The sequence below is a fragment of the Podarcis liolepis genome (assembly GCF_965112155.1).
Source record: "Podarcis liolepis genome assembly, chromosome: Z".
Classification (NCBI taxonomy): Eukaryota; Metazoa; Chordata; class Lepidosauria; order Squamata; family Lacertidae; genus Podarcis; species Podarcis liolepis.
In genome coordinates this window covers 35,744,541-35,760,020 of record NC_139570.1, presented here as the reverse complement: position 1 = coordinate 35,760,020, position 15,480 = coordinate 35,744,541, and the positions used below count along the sequence as shown (strand labels likewise).

At 45.3% G+C, this 15,480-nt stretch overlaps 1 protein-coding gene across 3 annotated transcripts in view; it reads left to right on the top strand.

Annotated features, from left to right (window-relative positions):
* Positions 1 to 15,480, top strand: part of FIBCD1 (fibrinogen C domain containing 1) — a 74,448-nt gene that overhangs the window by 47,321 nt on the left and 11,647 nt on the right. The window lies entirely within an intron of this gene.

Below are 15,480 nucleotides of genomic sequence, written 5' to 3'. Positions count from 1 at the left end.
TCTCTTTGATGCATTGGTTTGAGTAATAGACCCCTTGGCTTAGCTGGTCAAAGCATGTGACCTTCTGTCAAGGTTGAAGCAGAGAAGCAATGATGGGGAACAGATTCTGGGAGCTTACGGAGGAGACAAGAGAAGCTGGCATCCTTTGTGGGTTGATGGGCAGGGCCTTCTGGGCATGGAGGCACTATGGGCCTCACTGCAGCAAGAGCACAGGGCCAGTCAGTGCCAGGGCAAATGCTGAGGGTGCCTTCAGATATGGACAATTTAACAGCATCTGATCAGCACAGTTTGGGTTTAAGCTGGAAATGGGATAGCAGCTCAGCTTCCAGACTTTCAGCACCCTGTGGCTGGGATCAGGATGCTGTGCCTTTCCAGTTGTTGCTAGATGACAGCCACATTCATGCCATACATTTAAAGTGCAGTGATGGCACTTTAAACTGTCATGGCTTCCCCCAAGGAATTCTGGGAGCTGTAGTTCATTAAGAGTGCTGAGTTGTTTGGAAACCCCCTATCTCCCTCACAGATTGTTAAACTACCCTAGAAATTGTAGCTCTGTGAGGGGAAAAGGGAGTCTCCTAACAACTCTCAGCACCCTTAATGAACTATAGCTCCCAGAATTATTTGGAGAAGGCACAGCTGTCTCAAGTGGTATCATAATGCTTTAAATGTGTGCTGTGAATGAATGTTGCCAACAACTTCCATCAACCTAGATTGTTGGCTATGTTGGCTGGGGCTGAAGGGAGTTGGATTCCACTGTAATTAATTTCACTGGGTCTACTCTAACTAGAACTTAGTTGGATTCGACAATAACATTTTAGGGAAGACACAGATGGAATGAGATTTCGATTTTTATTTTTTTAGTAGGTAGGACTTAACGAAGAACAAACGGCATTTGCTATCACTGTACTTGGTTCTATGTTTTGGGGTTCTGAAATAATATACATAAAACAAACCTTCCCTGGCATTATCATGCTGATGTAAAATAAACTCATTTCTGGAGAGGAGCAGATGGGAAATAAATATATACAAGAGTAAATGCAAAATATTGCGATAATGCTGACTTTATTATTAATGGAGCACACATAAAAAACAGTGTTTGTGTACTAAACTTGATGGTCTGTATGCCAGCATGATGTTCTGTTTGTTTATCTCTAGGCATAGAATTAGTTTCTAGATTTCATTGCGGCTTGGTGTGACAAGCAGATAGCCGAGAAGGTGGGGGCAGAGCTGTGCATGGAGAAAGACTCTCACAGTTCATTAGGAACCCACAACACTTTTATAAGCAAGACCATACCCTCATTTTGCCCATGGCTCTGTCTTGCATTTTGAGCTCAGGGGAGAAATGTGGTTTCCCAGAAAGAAGAGCCCAGCCTTGGAGAGTGCTCTGGTTTATTTCCTGCACAGCACCTGTGTACATATGAAGGTGCTTTAGACTTGGATTCAGACAACTGATTCATCTGGCTCTATTTTACCAACAGCTGTACCTGGAGATTGAACATGGTTCTGTCCTTGAGGTACAGCCTTTCCCTAGAATTAAGGTCCTAATCCTCATGGTTCTGAATAAGGAGCTGATTGAAATAAAAACATAGGAAGTGATGCCTCATATCGAGTCAAAACGTTGGTCCATCTACCCCAGTATTGTCTACACTGACTCTCCCCAAACCATCTCCAGGGTTTCAGGCAGGGGACACTCCCAACCTTACCTGGAAAATTGCATTGGGAATTCTCCATGCAAAGCGCGTACTCAACCTCTGAGCCCTTCCAAAATATGTGCCACTTAATTGTAGGTAGAACCTCTATGCGGTTTGCAAACAAACATTAAAATGATCATAAAAAATTGAAAACATGAATGTTAAAAAAATCAAAATACTATTAAAACCAACAGTTTAAGTTAAAACTAGATTTAAACACATCAGCTTCTACATGTCTGGACAGGATTGTTAGAACAAATACGTTTTTAGCAGGTGCAGAAAAATGTACAGCAAAAGTGCATGCCTGATGTTAATAGGCAGGGAGTTCCAAACCATGGGTGCTGCCAAACTAAAAGGCTGATTTCTTAAAAGTTCAGAAGTAGATCATCAGTCCTGGATAATGAAGTAGTGGGGTTTTCATTCCACTTTCAGCAAATGGCAAGAAAGCAAAACTTTCAGCTGGGCTAAAGAGTTCATCGGCAGAAGTACCCAGGAACATAACAGGGTGGCTAAGTGATATTAAGAAGTAACTGATCCACATGAAGTGCCCTAAGGGTGTTTGAACTTAAGACACAACAAAGTGACTGAAGGTTTATCAGTGGCTCTTAACACGCAATTCCATCTCCTGACCTGCCATTTTCTAAAGGGAAGATGAAGTCATTGGCAGAAATTTAACAAGTTTCCCCTCTGGGAGGAGAGTCATAGATGTGACCTTCCCAGAGAGCGCTGGGGTCATCACAGCAATTCATGTCTATGGCAAAGATGCTAGATTGGGGGCTAGTTTGTGTCAACAACGCCAGCCTGGAGAAATTAATGAACGAGGCTGAAGAAATGCCAAAACAGTGAGGCAACGAGACAGGAGCAGAAAAATCACAATCGTGACAAGAGCAGCTTCATCCGAGAACTCGAATAGTCAGAAAGTTAGCTGAAGTAGGAGATACCTACAGACAGGCAGCTACTGAGAACTGGCTTTAGGAAGTGGTAGAAAAATCACTCTTGTCAAAAGTTGGCACTCTTCAGATTTCAAAACGGTGTACAAGGAATACAGTCATACCTCGGGTTACAGACGCTTCAGGTTGCGTTTTTTTCGGGTTATGGACTGCCGAAACCTGGAAGTACCAGAATAGGTTACTTCCGCGTTTCAGCGGTCGCACATGAGCAGAAGCTCTGGATTGCAACCCGCGCGTGTGCAGACGCACAGCTGCGGGTTGCGAACGTGCACCCTGCACAGATCACATCCGCAACCCGAGTGTCCACTGTACACACAGCCATGGAAGGAGCATTGCTGCTACTAGCCATAATGGGCATGTTCAAATGTTAGAGGCAGCAATGTTTCTGTATACCAGATGCTGGAAGCTACAGAAGGGGAGAGTGCTGTTGTGCTTGGGTCCTGCTTGCACACTTTCTTCCATTGAGGCACCTTGTTGGCCCCTGTGAGAAGTGGATGCTGGACTAAATGGCACATACCGTATTTTTCGCACCATAGGACGCACTTTTCCCGTCTTAAAAACTAAGGGGAAAAGTCTGTGCGTCCTATAGAGCGAATGCAGGGAGGAGGCAGGCAGGAAAAGCCCTCAAGAGCCCCACACAAGCTTCGCGCGGCTCTTGCGGGCTTTTCCCCAAGAGGGAGAAGGGACTGACGCCGCCAGTCAGTCCCTTCTCCCTCCTCTAGAAAAGCCTTGCACAACCTCTCCAGCCGGGGGGAGGCTTCGCAAGGCTAAAGAGGAAGCCAGGGCAGCGAGCGCGATGCATCCCGTTCGCTGCCCTGGCTTCCTCTTTAGACTTGCGCGCCTCTCCAGCGGGGGTGGTGGGGGTGGGAGGCTTCGCAAGGCTAAAGAGGAAGCCAGGGCAGCGAGCGCGATGCATCCCGTTCGCTGCCCTGGCTTCCTCTTTAGACTTGCGCGCCTCTCCGGGGGTGGGGGTGGGGGTGGGAGTCTTCGCAAGTCTAAAGGGGAAGCCAGGCAGCGAACGGGATGGATCGCGCTCGCTGCCTGGCTTCCCCTTTAGACTTGCGCGCCTCTCCGGGGGTGGGGGTGGGGGTGGGAGTCTTCGCAAGTCTAAAGGGGAAGCCAGGGCAGCGAGCGCGATCCATCCCGTTCGCTGCCTGGCTTCCCCTTTAGACTTGCGCGCCTCTCCGGGGGTGGGGGGTGGGTGGGAGGCTTCGCAAGTCTAAAGGGGAAGCCAGGCAGCGAACGGGATGGATCGCGCTCGCTGCCTGGCTTCCCCTTTAGATTGCGCGCCTCTCGGGGGTGGGGGGTGGGGTGGGAGGCTTCGCAAGTCTAAAGGGGAAGCCAGGGCAGCGAGCGCGATCCATCCCGTTCGCTGCCTGGCTTCCCCTTTAGACTTGCGCGCCTCTCCGGGGGTGGGGGTGGGGAGTCTTCGCAAGTCTAAAGGGGAAGCCAGGGCAGCGAGCGCGATCCATCCCGTTCGCTGCCTTGGCTTCCTCTTTAGACTTGCGCGCCTCTCCAGCGGGAGGGGGGAGGAGGCTTCGCAAGGCTAAAGAGGGAGCGATCCATCCCGTTCACTGCCCTGGCTTCCTCTTTAGCCTTGCGTGCCTCTCCAGCCGCAAGAGATCTACCAGAGGTAGATCTTAACCCTTGCCTCACCTGGGAGCTTCTCTGGGCAGGAATTCCCTCAGCTTAAGTGAGGTGGGGGAAGTGTGGCAAGTAGGGGGGGAACCTACCTAGACACTGAAGCCACATGTCTCTCAGATGAAAATTGGGAGTGGGCATTGTGTGAAGTGCTCTGATGGTGTGGGCATTGTGTGAAGTGCTCTGATGGTGTTTCCTGCTTGGCAGGGGGTTGGACTCTATGGCCCTTGTGGTCTCTTCCAATTTTATGATTCTATGATTCTAAGTGGCTGTGGATCTCCTGCTGCAGAACTGTAGGACTGTATAGAGTTGGGAGGGCCACCTGAGGGTCATCTAGCTCAGCCCCCTCACAATGTAGGAATCACAGCTAAAGAACGCCAGGCAGATGGTCCCCCAACCGCTGCTTAAAAGCCTCCAGTGGTGGAGACCCCAAACACCTTCCGAGGTCATAGAATTGCAAGGTTGGAAGGGAACCCCAGGAGTCATCTAGTCCAGCCCCGGTGGACAGCGGGCGCAATCCATCCCATTGTGCAAGACTAAAGATGCTGTGCAAGGCTAAAGAGGAAGCCAGGGCAGTGAGTGCCTGCCCTGGACTGCCTTGTCTTCTTCTTTCGCCGCGCTGGAGAGGTTTAGCTCCTGGCTGGAGAGGTTGCGCGGCTATGGATCCCGTGCGCTGTCTTGGCTTCTTTGCTCTTTGGGGCTGGTGGGGGGACCCGGGCTTCCCCCGCAGCCCCGAGAAGCTCTGGGAGAAGCAGACAGGCTGTGCGCAGCCTGTCCGTTGCTCTTTGGGGCTGGGGGGAGGGATAATATTTTTTTCCTTGATTTCCCCCTCTAAAAACTAGGTGCGTCCTGTGGTCCGGTGCGTCCAATAGAGCGAAAAATACGGTACCTAATCCAACACAGCTATTTTGATTTCTCCCTCCTTTGCTTCTGAATACCAATAACTGGGAAGCATAAGAGGGGAGAGTTGCTATTGCAACTCAGGTTCTTTTGCAGGTTTCCCAGAGGTTGGCAATTGTGAGAACAAGATGCTGGGATAGCTGGGCCTCTGGCTCTTTTTATTTTCATGCATCGTGGTGGCATATCCATAAAGGGACATTGTGTCAGCAATATCAGAGACCTGCGAGTAGCCTGCATGCAAGACCTGAACACAACAGCATTCTTCCCCCTTGTGATTCCCAGCACTCAGCATTCAGAGACATGCTGCCTCCAACAGTGGAGGTACAAGTCATTCTGGCTAATAAAGACTGATAAAATTATTCTCCATGAATTTGTCTAGAGCTATCCAAGTTCGTGGCCATCACTGCCTCCTGTGGGAGTGTTCCATTGCATGTAGAATTTCTTCCTTTTATTTGTCCTGAATCTTCCAGTTTCCAGGGGAAGAATTTTATCTCTGCACTTTCTCCATGCCATGCATAATTTTATAAAATTCTATCATGCCACCTCTAACGTCTTTCCTCTAAAAAGTCCCCAGCGCTGCAACTTTTCCTCATCAGAGAGGCACTCCATCTCCTTGATCATTTTGCTCGCCCTTTTCTGAACCTTTTCCAACTCTACATATTAAATGATTGCATAGTGAAAACTGAGTGAGGGATCATATTTTGTTTACTGGAGCCTACAGGGAAGGTGGGCAGTTAAGAAGCTGTTATGTATCCAGGCACTGTAGACCAAAGCTAGGCTGTATCCATGCATTACAGGCCTAGGAACTCAGGAACAATCTGCATAACAAAAGACAGAGAGGAGTCTAAAACCCTCCAATAACATTGTTAATAGCTGGCAGGCAACCAATCCCTGCTGAGATAGGCCAGTGTTGTGATTCCCTAATTGCAGCATTAAGGCAACCTATCACAGGTGGAGTTTGTGTTTCTCCTGAGCCGTCTTAAGATATATATACTGGGCCCTGTCAGTCTTGTTCCTGTTGCTACAATAAATCCCTTTGAGCTGAAATCTGGTCTTTAGGTTATGCCTGAACCCACCTACACTTCAGTAGCCATGGTGACATGACAGAGCCATCTGCATATGTCTTTCTACTGAAATCAGGGCCAGGAGACAGTGTGATGCTGGTGACAGCTTGGCAGATGTCTACAAGCATACACTACGATCGCCAGGTCAGAGGCCTGATTCATGGCGGCTCCTCCAATCCAGATCCCTGACAAAACATCATGTACGATTTGCCCAGCACCCTTTTCATGAGGAAATGAGGGATGTGAATAATATCTTCTCCCTGCTCTGCTCAAGCCAATCTCGCACACATCTATTATAGACACTGGTCAGGAGCAAAAGACCTGTCAGAACAAATTGTTTGGGGACTCAATCGCAGCTCGTTAGTTAAGAGGAGAAGCAGAGGGTGTCACTTGGGACCCATCCATTTTTCTTGACTTGCAGACACAATCTCTGCCATCAACACTGTGGCTAGTGGCGATGGAAGCGTTTGGGTTGAAAATGAGAGTGGATTGTAAAATTAAGAGCTGCCAGAGAGGCAAACCATTTTATCACACCTTCTGCACCTGGTGTGTGGTAAAATCACATGGGCATGATATTACGGACAGCCAGGTTACCCCGAGGTGAGAAAATAAAGCCTGGGATTGTTTGGCTTATCTGAATAAACAACATAACATTTTTGTTTTGCTGTCTTTCCTCCTGCCAGATAGGGATAGGGATAAATTTTGTTCACTTTGCATTTCATAGAATCATGGAATTGTAGAGTTGGAAGGCACTCTCAGGGTCATCTAGTCCAACCCCCTGCAATGCAGGAATCTCCACTAAAGCTTCCATGATAGGTGGCCACCCAACCTCGGCTTAAAAATCTCCAAGGAAGGAGAGTCCACAACCTCCCAAGGGAGTCTGTTCCACTCTTGAACAGCTCCTACTACCAGGAAGTTCTTCCTGATGTTTATTCAGAATCTCCTTTCTTGTAACTTGAAACCATTGGTTCTGGTTCTGGCCTTTGGAGCAGGAGAAAACAAGCTTGTTCCATCTTCCATGTGAAAGCCCTTTAGCTTAGATATTTGAAAATGACTGTCCTATCTCCGCTTCGTCTCCTCTAAACATACCCAACTCCCTCAACTGTTCCTCATAATGTTTGGTTTCCAGGCCATTGATCATCTTGAAAGTGACTCTGACTTAAGATCACATTCACGCCATACATTTAAAGCACTACGATACCACATTAAACAGCTTTATTTAAACCCATGCTGTTGTTTAAAACCACCATTTAAAAACTTGCCTCCTCTTTTGCTCCCCTGCCCACCAACTTCACGCAAATCCAGAATTGTGGTGTGGCACTACAACTCCTCCAATGGGGGCTGCACGTTGGCAGCCTTACATTTTTATATCTGTAGGAAGACAAGTAGTCCATAAGTGCCAATAAATAAGGCAGCAAGTTGTTTGTGCAGAGTCAGCATGCTGGTGCTTTGTGAGAGGACTAAGGGAATCCCTCATCGGTCAGACTAGGCCAGGCCAAGCCAGGCCTCACCTCCGTTTCTAAGAAGGTGAAACTGGAGAAAGTCAACATAAAAAAAAAATCCAAGTATACAAAGCTGACTTGATAATCCTGATAGTTGCAGTTATATAACCTGTAGGCCCTTTGTTACCCTAGAAAATGAGGACATGAGTTAGAAAAGGCGGTTGCTTGGCTGTGAATGGCACCTTTCCAGAAAAGCAAATTACCCAGTGTCTCTTTAAGTCCATGGCTTAAGGAATCAGAGAGCTGTGTGAAGGAATGGATGATGGGGCCTAGGGAACTCCAGCTTCAGCTGAGAGCAAGAATTAGGTCCTTATGGATGTGGGGAGAGGGCTGCAGTTTTGTGTCCAAAAGCGGGACAGTCCCTGTTGGTGACCAGCTGTATTGTTTGCCTGTCAGAGCTTCTCTCTGTGTTTAACAGTTACTTAAATACCAGAAATTCTTCTCTCTACTGGAGGGGGAAATTATGCATGTTCAAATTTTGCCTGCAATTGTTGAACACCCTGATGCTCTTTTAAAAACAAAAAAAAAATGGTGAGAAACTGAACCCAGATCCTCAGGAACATGTAGCAAGAGCAATTCTGTGAGGGAAACGAAATGGGATCCTATGAGCAGACAGTGATTGGCGATGTAGTTCTTAAAAGGTTTAAAGCTATTTTCTTAATATATATATTTTTAAGGCGGGAAACCTGAGTTTCACTAAGGCAATTCTGTGAGGTAAATGAGGTGAGCCCAAATGAGCAGACATCAGTGTGTGAGGGAGGAATTGAAAGGTGGGTTTTGAAGGCTCTGGAGCTCTTCAAGAAAAACTAAAAAGGAAGGAAACTTATGCATGAGGATGTCAGTTTTTGTTTTTCTCACTTTCTCATTTTCCCAACCGCCCTGCTACCAAGTTTGGATACATTTTTATGTACACACACAGCTAGCTAGCTATTAAAAATTGCTATTTATTTATTTATTTAACATTCATTTATTTATATGTATATTTGTACATTTATTTATTTGTACCTTCATTTGAATCCACACACGTTACAATAAAATGCACTTGGGTGTGCTATATCCACGACTACTCTCCACACATTTATGCACACTTTACCCTATTATATGCATTTTTGTACACAATATTTGGCCAGAGAAGTGTGTTGCAAAATTTAACTGTGGGTGCTGATCAATAACTGTGTTTATTTGTTGTATTTCTATCCCACATTCTTTTCCAAGGATCTCAAAGCGGCATACATGGTTCTCCCCCCTCCTTATTTAATCCCCACAACAACCCTGTGAGGTAGGTTAGGCTGAGAGACTGGCCCGGGGTCACTCAAATGAGCTTCATGGCCAAGTGGGGATTCAAACCTGGGTCCTAGGCCCTAATCTGCCACTTTAACCACTACATCACACTGGCTCACATATTGCAAATTAGGTGGGCGGATCTTTAAATTTGAACCAAATACAATTACTCCAGTAGCCCTGCTTGTGGAACTGCTCTGATAAATGTGTGGCTATTTTCTCTTTTTTAATCCATGCTTACTCCAGGACAGTCAAATCAATTTGTCTGAACCAGATCAGGATATAAACAGGTTGTGTCTCTCACACTGTGTCAACATGCTCCCCACTCCACAGTTTCTGAAAGCCTACTGGGAGCCAGGACATAGGTTAAATTGCTCATGCTGCTCTATAAATCCCTTTGGATGAGATCATATAATTTCTTCATCTACAGCTCAGGTTGCCAGCGAAGCCCATGACATGCTGAGGAAGGAGATTCACTCAGCTTCTTGAGGGCTTGCTGGTTTCCTCCTCTGACAAATAAACTGAGCACAAATTGGATGCAAGCTTTGTATGGATTCAAAGAATGGCACAAGCCACATAAATCCACATTGCGCCACATGCAAAAAGGAGCACCTGAGATTCAATCTGTGTGACCACAGTAACTCAGGAGTAGAGCAGGTCCTGGGTTCAATCCCCAACATTGTATTGCATTTTAAATATTCTGTTGGGAGCCGCCCAGAGTGGCTGGGGAAATCCAGCCAGGTGGACAGGGTATTATTATTATTATTATTATTATTATTATTATTATTATTATTATTATTAACATTTCCAGCTAGGGCTGCCCGAAACCCTGGAGTGCTGTGGCCAGTGAGTGCAGACAACAGCACTCCTGATGGACCTGTGTTCTTATTTAATTCAGCCTTTTATTCAGAACCATGAGGACTAGAATCTTATTTTATTTTTAGGGGACAGGTGGTAGCTTAGTAGTAAAGCATCTGCTTTACATGCAGAAGGTCCCAAGCTTAATCCCCAGTGGCATCTCCAGGTAGGCCAGGGGAAAGATTCATGTCTGCATTCCTGGTGAGTTGCTGCCAGTCCGCCCATACAGGACTGAGTTCATTGGTCTCACTCGGTATAAAGCAACTTCAGATGTTTTTAGACTTTCCCCTTCTGACAAAAGATATGATGCTCAAGAGGAATTGGTTTTCTGATGCACTTGTAATTAGCGAAGGCAGCCATTTCCCCCCTGCCACATGCTTTTTCAAATTAAATGACAATGTCTCCCGAGAAACCTTAAAATAACTCTCCTGTTGATGCTTCACTCTAAAGTAATTAGTACTTATTTCCAGCTGACTACTACACCGCTAACAACAGCAAAACAGTGTATTGCCCCAAAGTAGAAACATAAAGACCCTCTTGCCATATCTGATCAGTTAAGGAAAACCTGGCAAACCTGTCTTAATTATAAAACTTACATATTGTTACCGGCCACCCCAACCTCTACTGAGTGGCAGCAAGAGATTTCAAGGTTCTTGGAAATTAACCAGAGTTTGCATTTACTTGGGAAAAATCAGGTACAACGGAGACTGCAGTGTCTTAGAAATATGGTTTATTCACACATATTTACACCTGAGTTAGAGAGAGAGAGAGAGAGATCCCAAGAGGGGTTGTCCTTCCAAGCAGCGCAGCACTGGATTTAGAGGCACCTTAAGCCCCATCCCCGCATCTCTCTGTTAGTGGCCTGCTCCCGCCCAGCCCTTTAGTTTGCTGGCCTTCAGTCCCTGCATAGAGTTCTGCCCACTTCCTGTTCCTTCTTCCCAGAAACCCCTGCTCCCAGATCATCAGTTTTAAAAGGACACCCTCCCTTCCTGTGGTGACATCACCTCCCTTGTTACCCTGGCAACTTCCTTCTGTGACTGGCAGAGCCTTCTGCCTGGTTGATGACTTCCATTGAGGGCTGACAGCTGGCTATCAGCGCCATCGTTTCTTCAATGGCGCACCCCCAGCAAGGCATTACCAAGCTGGCTTCATGAAGAAGTTTGCTGATGTTATTCCCAGCTCTTGCTAAATTCAGGAATTTATGATTTTGCTCAGATTCTGCCACTCCACTGAATGTAGAGACTATGGGGAGTCTGCCACACCCCCTCATAACAATACTGTATAATAAAAATGCAATACATAATAATCAAGAAAGCAAATTTATTAAGCCGTGTTGGGCCTTATTCTTATGTTTCTGGAATGCCAGTGTAAATGATTATATATTTTCCCCCTTTAATTTATTCACAACACTATAGAATTTTTGTTGTTTGTTCTATTATCCCTTCCAGTGCTATTTTTCAAGAAAAAGAGGTGCGGGAACTCACTATGAACACCTCCCTTGTTCTCTTATAATGGCAGTATTGCCCACTTGAGAGATGCTGGAACAGTTCTGGCGAGTTCTGGCTGGAAAAAACCCCCTGATCTCTTCCCCTCCTTATACACTTCCTTTTTTCTTTCCCCTTTATATTTCATTCTTTTTCTTCTTAGGAAACAAGAATGTTTCATATATAATAGTTTTGACAATGAATTGTAATAACATAACCTTAATAAAATCATTAAAATTAAATGGCAACCTCATCCCTGTTTCCCCCTCACTGCTATCTGGGTTGGAGAAAAAGAGTTGAAGGAGAAAAGGATGGAGTCACTCATGAAAAGGTTAAGAAAGGCCACCTTTCTCCGTACCTTCTCACAGCTTCAAAAGTGCTCCAAGGACTGAAACAGCGACTTCTCAAAGGGCAGTGGGAGATGATAACTCCAATACTTATGTGCCTATTTAAAGCCAGCCCAGTCAGCAGGATCCTCTCAGCTTTGAGGAGAAAATAGTTTTAACATCAAGGCAACACGCTGGCAGCAAAATGCCTCAACAAGTCTGTCAGCATGCTAGACATGTCATGGCTAAATCCAGACCTTGAGCATCAGACGGACCACGCAGGGCAAAGATGCGAAAGAGGGCCCAGATAAATGCATTTCAGGGCTTCGGACTTATGGTAGGACAAGCTGCAAATTATGCTCCATTTTGGTCTCGATGGCACTCAAGCCAAGGTCTGTTCCATCTCATTTGGTCCTGTTGTGAGCATTGTGTGTGAACTTCTTACATAAATTACACACTTTTGCAAAAACCCATCTCCTCTCCATCTTTTAGAACTCTTCTTGCCTTCTGCTGCATTGTTGCTTCCTAGTCTTCCTTGGTCATGGCAATATCAAATAGTTCATTGCCAAAATTGTTCCCACCTATAATCATAAATATTCTATTTCAAATCCCTGTATTGGTTTGCTGTCCTCTTCCATATCCTGCAGAAACTCTTTGTCCACACCTTTGGATCATTCCACAATAGCCTTCACATATCCCATTGTTCTTCATCATCATCATCATCAAATTTATTTCCTGCCCTTCTCTGGCAGGGTCCCAGTGTGTTTGACCATAGAAGCATAGAATTGTAGAGTTGGAAGAGATTCAAAGGATAATCTAGTCCAACTTTTGCAATGCAGGGATCACAGCTAAAGAATCCTTGACAGATGGCCATCCAATCTCTGTTTGGATACCTCCAATGAAGGAGAGCCACCAATGTCCAACAGCACTTACCGTCAGAAACTCCTTTGTAATGTTTAATCAGAATCTCCTTTCATGGGATTTTAATCGTTTGGTTCAGGTCCTACCCTCTGGAGCATCAGAAGACAAGCTTGCTCAGTTTTCCATGTGACAACCCTTCAGATCTTCTTTTCTCCATGCTAAACATACCCAGCTCCTTCAGCTGTTCCTCGTAAGGCTTGGTTCCCAGCCCCCTGATCATCTTGGTTGCCCTCCATTGCATATATTCCAGCTTGTCAACATCCTCTGCAATACTGGCACCATTTTCCTAGATGTAAAGCACTGGTTAAATGTGTGGCACTTGCTGTAACAACTTCATTGTGAGTACCAGCACCTTTTTGCTGCTGCATCATACAGTTGATTCATGTTAAGCTTGTGGTCTACCAAGACCCTTAAATCCTTTTCACATGTACTGCTAGTAAGCCAGGTGTCACCCATCTTATATTTGTGCAGCTGCTTCTTCCTGCCTAAGTGCAGAACCTTACATTTGTCCCTTTTGAAATTCATTTTTTTAGCTTCTTCATCTGAAGTCTTTAAACATAGGTTAGGTAGTCGTCTGTCAGGGATTATTTAGCTGTGATTCCTGCATTGCAGTGGGCTGGACTAGATGACCCTTGGGTCCTCCTTCCAACTCTGCAATTCTATGATTCTACATTATGTTCCTCAGATGATCAATTCCAATCCAGCTCTCTCAGTCCCAACATGGACTTTTGAGGATAGCCAGAACCTCATGAGTGAAGGAGAGAGAATTTTCTTCTTGTACAAGAAATCAAGGTAGGCTTCTGACAGAACCTCTTACACATCACTAACATGTTAAGACAAACTTAGGTTTTGCTCCTTTGACCCTCTGAGTCAATTCTGTTTGACTGCACTGTCATGACACCTTTTCTTCCTTCCTTCCTTCCTTTCTTTCTTTTTCAGAAGTGACACTAGTGTTTAACTAGTGGGTTGCAATATCCCCCCAGACATGGCCATTTATGTTTCCTGTTTTGGTTTTGACTTGTATTTTTACCCCAACTCTTGTTTCAATGATAGTCTAAAAGCTCTAGTTACTGGTCAAAAAACTTACACAATTCACCTGCAGCTTGAAAGCCAAGTGAAAAGAGAAGGGGAGATGTGTAACAACAAAAAAATATGTACAGAACGTTCACGATTCTTTGAGGCTCTGAAATAGCTACTCGCCTGCAGCGAGTGAGAATTGCCCCCAGGCAGCAAAGCAGGGAAGAGAGTTAGTTCTATTTACCTCATATGTTAAGCCCATCAGTACATTGAACTTGACAAACATTGGCATATGGACTGACTGGCTAATATTTACTGGTGCGAAAGAGAGAGAAAATAAGAATTCCTGGATGCCAAGATCCAAGTTTGAGGCCCATACTCTTTGTTGAGAGAACCCCAGCAGAGTTTTAAAGTCTCAAAATATGTGGTAAAGGATGGAAATATAGGTTGTTAAACTTTTAAAATACGCCCTTCCAAGTGAGGTGTTCATTGTGAGTTCCAGCACCTCTTTTTCTAGGATAATAGAACTGGATACAACCCAATTAATCTAGTAAGAAAAAGCAAGAACAGGCTTTGTCCATCAAATGTTCCATGGAAAAGTCGCTGCAGACCTGTTGCATAAAATCTAACAATGAGAAAACCATCTTCTCTCACCTGAATCTGGAGTGCCCCCAACATGTGCGCACTCAACTGCTTTGGCAGAATTGACACTGCTGAGGGTGCCACATAATACCCATTCCACATCCGTTACAACTCAGTGAATTAGTGTGGCAGCACCTGCACTTTGGAACTCCCTGCCTATTGAGATCAAGCAGGTGCCTTCACTGTACTCACCAGCTAAAAATATCCCTGTTTAGAGAAGCCTAGCCAGGTGCTTAGAATGTTGAGGTGATTTTCATCTGTTTTAGTATTTTAACTTTTGTATGGGTGTGATGTTGTTATTGATTTTTCTGTTTTATCTTTTGTAGAGCAGTCTGAGGCTTTTTTATAAACAAACAAACAAACAAACAAACAGTGTATAAATTTTATGAAATAAACAAATAACTAGCTTCTGGGGTGAGGATGTACAGTACCCAGATCAGCTTTCCCCAAAATTAAAAACAGAAGAACTTGCTTGCGGCATCAGAACAAAGGCCCGTATGTCATCCCAAACAGGTGCCCCAATTCTAAACCTGCAAGTAGGACCTGAGCACAAGAGCAATCTCCCCTGCTTAGGTTTCCAGCAACTTTTATTCAGAAGCATTACCACCTCCAGCCACAGAGGCGGAGCTACAGTCATCATGGCTATTAATCTTTGATAGCCATGTCTAATCCTCTTTTAAAGTCATCCAAGTTGGTGGCCATCGCTGCCTGCTATGGGAGCAAGTTCCATAGTGTACCAATGTGCTGTGTGGAAAAAGTCTTTTCTTTTATTCTTCCTGAATCAGCCGTCTATAAATTCTAGTGCTGTGAGAGAAGCTGAAAAATGTTTCTCTCTCTCGCTACTTGCTGGGAGGATGCTGGGAGCTGAATTGGTCCAGCAACGTCTGGGGCCTGAAGGCTGAAGGACACTGCTCTGTTTTGAAGGGCTGTAAAGTTAACAGATCCAAAGAGGGGAGAGCAGGAGGGGCCTTTGTGGTTGTCCATCAATGGTGAGCACCTGGCAGGCAGAGGCCACCTGGTCACAGCCTTCTCCATTAGGGTGAAATGCAGTCTATTTCAATTATAGCAATTACGGTATGTCTAAATCTGGACCTATGCATATAAAAGAGCAGATGCACAGTTTATGAATATATGTGCACCTCTTTTGCAGTGACGCATAAGTGACAGTCCTTGATTCCAGTGAAGTTAATGCAGTATCAAAGC